Consider the following 7337-nt stretch of genomic DNA (forward strand, 5'->3'; position numbering starts at 1 on the left):
CGAGTCCTGAAAGTCGTCTTCGGGATATCTGGTTCCCGAATCTTCAACTGATAATAGCTTGAACGCAAGTCAATTTTGGAAAACACTCTGGCACCCTGTAACTGATCAAATAGTTCATCAATACGAGGCAATGGGTGCATGTTCTTCACTGTAACTTTGTTCAACTAGCGATAATCAATGCACATACGCATATAACCATCCTTCTTCTGATAGAAACAAGACTGGTGCACCCCGAGGTAACACACTAGGCCAAATGAAGCTCTTATCAAGCAATTCTTGTAACTACTCCTTCAACTCAGAAGGAGCTATATGATATGGAGGAATATAGATGGGTTGAGTACCTAGCAACAAATCAATATCAAAATCGATATCCCTGTCGGGCGGCATGCCCGCAAGATCTGCTTGAAATACATTTGGATAATCCCTCCTTGCTGGGATTGACTCAACTATAGGGGTATCAATACCAACATCTCTCACATAAGCTAGATACGCGTCACACCCCTTCTCAACCATTCGTTGAGCTTTAAGGAATGAAATAACTCTGCTGGGAGTATAATCTAAGGTACATCTCCACTCTAATCGTGGTAATTCTGGCATAGCTAGTGTCACGTTTTGGCATGACAATCAAGAATAACATAATGGGGCGACAACTAGTCCATGCCCAAAATAATATCAAAGTTTATCATATTGAGCAATAATAAACTGCCTCTAGTCTCAAAACCACTAAGAACAACCAAACATGACCGTTACACACGGTCAATAATAATAGAATCTCCCACAGATGTAGACACATAAACAGGAGAACTAAAAGAATCACGGGATATGCCTAAATATGGAGCAAAATAAGACGACACATAAGAATAAGTGGAGCTTGGATCAAATAAGACTGGCGGATCTCTATGACAATCCGGAACAATACCTGTAATGACAGAGTCAGATGTAACTGCCTCTATACGAGCAGGAAGGGCATAATACCTAGTCTGGCCTCCCCCTCTAGGATGATCTCTACCTTCCCGACCTCCACCTCGAGATGGCTGAGAAGGTGGAGTGGTAGCCTGTGCTGTAATCATAGCTTGAGGACCAGGTGGAACAAGCAATGCCTGAGAAGTCGGCAGAGGTGCACCCCTCCTAAATCTCGGGCAATCCCTTACCACATGGCGAGTGTCACCACACTCGAAACAAGCTCTCGGAGGGCGTTGCTACTACGACTGGCTCGGGCTAGGTCGGGTGGACTAACCGCTGAAAGTACCCCGTGCAGGAAGTGCACTAGACACTAACAGTGCATAATAAGGTTTCTAGGGCCTAGGAGTGGCCGGAAAACCACTGGCGACTAGAAGTGATGAGTGAATAGGGCCACTCACATAGCCCCTACCATGACGAGCAGTTGCTGGGGCACGAGTACCACTATAAGTGGCAGGCTCTCGTGACCTCTTGGCCTCCCTCTCCTCTCTCTCCCGAGCAAGCATACCCTTCAACCTCCTAGCAATCCCCACAACCTACTGGTATGCAATATCCATCTCCCACTCCCGGGCCATGCTAAGCCTAATACTGGGGTTGAGCCCCTCGATAAACCGATGAACCCTTTCTCGAGCTGTAGCAACCAAGACTGGTGCATGCCTAGCCAAATCATTGAAGCGAACCGCATACTCTGACACAGTCATAGAACCCTGGCACAACTGCTCAAACTCTGCGCGCTATGCATCTTTGAAACTTTGGGGAACATACTCCCTCAAGAACATATCCGAGAATTGAGTCCAATTGAGTGAAGCTGCCTCAGCCGGATATACTCCCGCTATTCCAATTTATGTAAACATGTTTGATAGGACATGGAATTTAAGAAAAAATATAGACCTTTAGAATTTGTGGTGTTAAACAAGCCAAAAAGGGTTTCAGAGTATTTGTGTGGTTATAAAAGCTTCTCATTAAGGATAGAATTGAAAGTTTAAACTAAATTGTTTTTAAATTTAGAAAAGGGTCATTCTTTTTGAAACAGACCAAAAAAGAAATTAGTTCACATAAACTAAAATGGAGGAAGTATTCGAAATCGTAATTGGTTAGTTCAACCTGCATATTCTGAATGGGTAATTTAGAGTGAAACCAGCGAGTAGTATTAAGGATATCAAGATTTTTTTTTGTTTAAATTGTACTCTCACTGTTCCAATTTACGTGAACCTATTTTCTTTTTGGTCCGTCCAAAAAGAATGATTCTTTTCTAAATTTGGTAATAATTTAGCTTAAACTTATAATTATACCCTTAATGAGAAGCTTTTGTATCTACACAGATACACTTGGTCCCTTTTTTATTTGTTTAGGACTATAAATTTTAATTTTTTTGTTTTTTTAAATTTTGTACCCAATTAAATAGAGTCACATAAATTGAAACGAAAGGATGAGTAGATAAAACGAATGTGATGATAAACATGATACGTACCAACTGTCAACTAAAAATGATTTCTGTGTCGGTAGGCTTTGGGGTTCACTTCCCGAGAGCCCAAATGTGGATGACCTTTAACTTTGAAAACTAAAGCATTGAGAAAACATCTAAAAATGATACGTACCGGATGATGTCAACGTATGTCTAATTTTTATGAATATATTTTATTTTTGGTCCGTCCAAAAAAGAATAATTTTTTTTTAAATTTAAAAATAATTTAGTTTAAATTTTTAATTTTATCCTTAATGAAATACTTTTATAATCACACAAATACTCTGGATTCCTTTTGACTTGTTTATGATTATAAATTTCAAAACTTTTTATTTTTTCTTATACTCCGTATCCAATCAAATATATTCACATAAACTAGAACGGACGGAGTAATACACTTCAACCTATTTCTAAAGTATCCTCTAAGTTTCATCCAAAATGTTATAGCTCCTCATCCAATGAAAGGACTAATCACAAAAAAACAGGTCTTTTCTTTTATTCTCTTGCCAATATATAGTTAGTCACATAAGTTATATGAAGTACTTTAATACTTATACGTGATTTTCATGATATTTTAATTTGGCAGAATAGAAAATTTTATGTTAATTGGAGTTCGCTGTTAAATTAGGCAGTTGTCAATCATTTCGCTACATTATTACTTGGGAATAGGGAAAAAAAGAAGAAGGGAGTTTATACAAAAATTTAAGATGGAGGAAATATATTCTTACGATGAATTTATAGACATTCAGTATTAATCCAAGAATCAACTCTCTATATTTTATTTAACTACTAGTATTAGGGTACACGCGCAATCATTGAGTATAAACTTTTTAAAATAACATTTTCTAATATTATATTAAAATATATTTGAGTTTTAAAATAACATTTAAGGAATAAAGATTCAAGTTTTTAAAAATAATGAATGTTAAACTCAATAGAAGTCCTCGGATCAGTAGTAACAAAGTCCATCCATCATGTATTATATCATAATTTATCATTAGTTACATCACATTGTGCATGAATTTCTTTATCTTATTTTGTGTCATACTCCTCCATATATCTATTGGATCGAAATATTACAAATTTTAGGTTATTTGGTCTATCAAATTCGACAACACAAAAAAGATAAAAGAAAAATACATATGTTGTCACGATCCTAATCTACCATTTCGTGATGGCGCTTATCGTAGAACTAGGCAAGCCGACTCTTTTACAAAACATTCCGATATTTCAATTTAAAGAGTACTTCAAACTATTTAAATAATAAAACTTTATAAGATAAATCTGAATAACAAAGTGCGAAAAGAAAAGTTCGACATCGGGGTGTTACTAGTCATGAGCATCTACTAAGAACTGTCCTATATTACTAAGACTAATATAGTCTGGAAACTAACGAATAACATCTATATGAAGATAGGAGGGAGAAGAGTAGGGCTGCGATCGCCATGCAGCTACCTTGCTAACCCCAGCAGATCCGCGACGGATGAAATCAACACTCACTAGCATGTCCAACAATCCCTGGATCTGCACATAAGGTGAAAGGAGTAATGTGAATATGCCAACTTAGTAAGTAATAAAATTAAATAAATACTGAGCAGTAGTGGCGAGCAATAACACATATACAGTTCATATTATGAAATCTCAGTAGAATACAGCAGGTTTTTAAAACCAGTGTTTTGAATCAACTTAGCTCATTTAAATCCAGTTTCAGTAAAACCGTTTAAAACATCTTTCAAACAAAGTGATGAAATAGTGAGTAAAAATGATGAAAACATAAACAGCCCCTCGGGCAAAACATCACTCGTGAACAGCCCTTCGGGAAAACATAAATCATAAACAACCCCTCGGGCAAACCTCATAGTCACTCATATACTGCCTCTCGGTCATACCTCACAATCACTCGTATATAGACCCTCGGGCACAATATGAATCAAGAACAGCCCAGCCAGAAAAATATCATATCACTTAGGGTACCCGCGCTCACTGGGGGTGTGCAGACTCCGAAGGGTCTTCTACAGCCCAAGCGCTATAACAAGCCACCTCGTGGGAAAAATCAATCAGGCCCTCGGCCTCAATAATCATGAATCAATAACAACATGTTGCGATGCGCAGACCGATCCCATAATATCCTTACAAAAACAGGCCCTCGACCTCACTTAGTCATAAATGACTCAAGCCACTCGGGCTATCAGTAAAAACAGGGTGCTCAGCCCAAAATAACCTTTTATATGCATAAAAACAGGGTAATAAAGACTGAGTTATGAAATCAGTAAACAAAAAATGACTGAGTATGGATTTTCAATCAAAACAGTGAGAGGATAATAAGAAAAGGCCCCTAAGGGTTCAAACAACTCTGATACAAGGCTCAAATATGGCATTTAACCTAATGTATAGAAATTCTTTATAAATCACATAAGTATCATATAGTTTCAGTCAAATACGCAACTTTATAATTGCTGCGGGACGGACCAAGTCACAATCCCTAAAGGTGCACACCCACATGCCTGTCACCTAGCATGTGCGTCACCTCAAAGTAGTAAAATGATGCGGAATCCGGGGTTTCATACCCTCAAGACTAGATTTACAATAATTACTTACCTCAAACCTATCAAACTTCTACTCTGCGATGCTCTTGCCCCTCGACTCGGCCTCCAACTGCTCCAAATCTATTGACAACCAGAACAATACCATCAATATACGCTAATGGAATGAATTCCACAAGAAAAACTATCAAATTAGGCACAAATCCCGAAATTCACTCAAACCCAGCCCCCGATGCACTTCTTGGAATCCGACAAAAAATTACAAAACCAGAAAGCTCTTTCACTCACGAGTCCATCCATATGAAATTTATCAAAATCCGACTCCATTTGACCCCTCAAATCCTCAATCAAACTCTCAAAAATCCTAAGCCCTAATCACTCATTTTCACCCTTAATCACCACTAATTACATGATTAAACCACGAAAAATTAACATAAACACGAGTATTAGGGCTCAAATTACTTACCTCAATGAAAACTCCCTTGAATCCCTCTTCAAATTGCTCCCAAAAGCTCCAAAACCAGATAAAATGGTGAAGAATGAACCAAAATTCACGAAGCTCTCTATTTGTACTTTCTGCCCAGCAAAACCGCATTTGCAGTACCAATTTTCACATCTACGGTCTACACCTGCAGACAAATCTTCGCTTCTACGAATTATCATTAACCAGCCAAACTCCGCTTCTGCGATCGCCTAACCGTACCTGTGGTCACGCATATGCGAGGACCAAGCCGCATATGCGGTTCCTCTGTGCACCTGTGCCTCAAGACCGCTCATGCGAAGTTCACACCTGCGGTTCCCGCTCCGCAGGTGCAGAAACACCAGCAACAGCAGCTTTAGCTGCACTTACCAAATTCCAAACTTCTCGACGACCATCCGGAATCATCCCGAGCCCCTCGAGACACCAACCAAACATACTAAGAAGTCATATAAAAACATACGAACTTAGTCGAACCTTCAAAACACTCAAAATAACATCAAAACACCAAATTACCCTCGGATTCAAACCTAAGAACTTCTAAACTTCTTAATTCCGCAAATGACGCCGAAACCCACCAAATCACCTCCGAATGACCTCAAATTTTGCACAAACGTCAAAAATGATACCACAAACCTACTCCAACTTCTGAAATTCTATTGCGACCTCAATATCAAAATTTTCACTGCCGGCCGAAAATCGCCAAATTTCTAATTTCGCCAATTTAAGCCTAATTTCACCACGGACCTCCAAATCACATTCTGGATACCCTCCCAAGTCCAAAATCACCTAACAGAGCTAACAAAATCATAAAAATCCAAATCCGAGATCGAATACTAAAAGTTCAAAACTTGGTCAAACCTTTCAAATTTAAAGCTTCAAGTTGAGAATTATTTTTTCATATCTGTTCCGCTTAACCTGAAAACCAAACCGATGATTTACATAAGTCAAAATAAATCATACGGGGCTAGTCATACCCGAGAACTAGCGATTAAAGTACAAATGCTCAAAACGACCAGTCAGGTCGTTACATCCTCCCCCACTTAAATATATGTTCGTCCTCGAACATGTCCAGAGTTATTTCAGAAGCCATCAAATCGATGTATTGTAACGACCCAACCGGTCGTTTTAAGAATTTACGCCCCAATACCCTATTAACTGCTTTCCCCATGTGTCGACGCCCCCTCTTTCATTGGACGTAGGGTCCGGAAATCGGGTGCACGACATTATGGGAGGACAACTCTTATTCCCTTGTGAGAATTGGGTTATGGAGTTTTGGAGAGTCGCCACATAATGATTATAGTACATTAGGACACTTTAAGAAGGGTTTGAGGATGAAGAGACCAGAGATTAGGGTAAGGGCTAGAAATTATCCCGAGGGGAAGGTGTTAGGCACCCCTCAATATACATTAGTATGGTTCCCGGCCATGTTACAATTGTGACTTTACAAATAAACAATTAAGGCTCAAATAAGTATTCGCACATTACATTGCGACCAAGTTGAAAATTTTCCAAGGTAAGTAGAGAGGGCAGAAATTTATGAAAAAGAGATTTGAATAGTTTTACAAGAAGAGATGAAAGCAAATAAAGGGAGGGGAGTCCTAAGTTTATAATTAATATGGATCACTTCAATGCAATACCCAGCGATCACTTCTTAGAAGAGGGGTCGCACGTGATATTAGCGCATCAGTCATCATATCCATATCTACCCTTCCCACCCCGTTAAGGTGTTAAAGCGCGAAATGGTATCGTTACTTATTGCATGCTATTACCCGTCCCAATCCTATCAGTCCCGGAGGCATATGAGACTACTAATCCTAAAGGGGAGGGAGTTGAGGGCTTTTGCGGAGTTTCAAAAGGATAAAAATCTAGGCGACAAGCAATAACAGAT

Source organism: Nicotiana tabacum, chromosome 7 (genome assembly GCF_000715075.1).
Source record: "Nicotiana tabacum cultivar K326 chromosome 7, ASM71507v2, whole genome shotgun sequence".
In the NCBI taxonomy this organism is placed as follows: Eukaryota; Viridiplantae; Streptophyta; class Magnoliopsida; order Solanales; family Solanaceae; genus Nicotiana; species Nicotiana tabacum.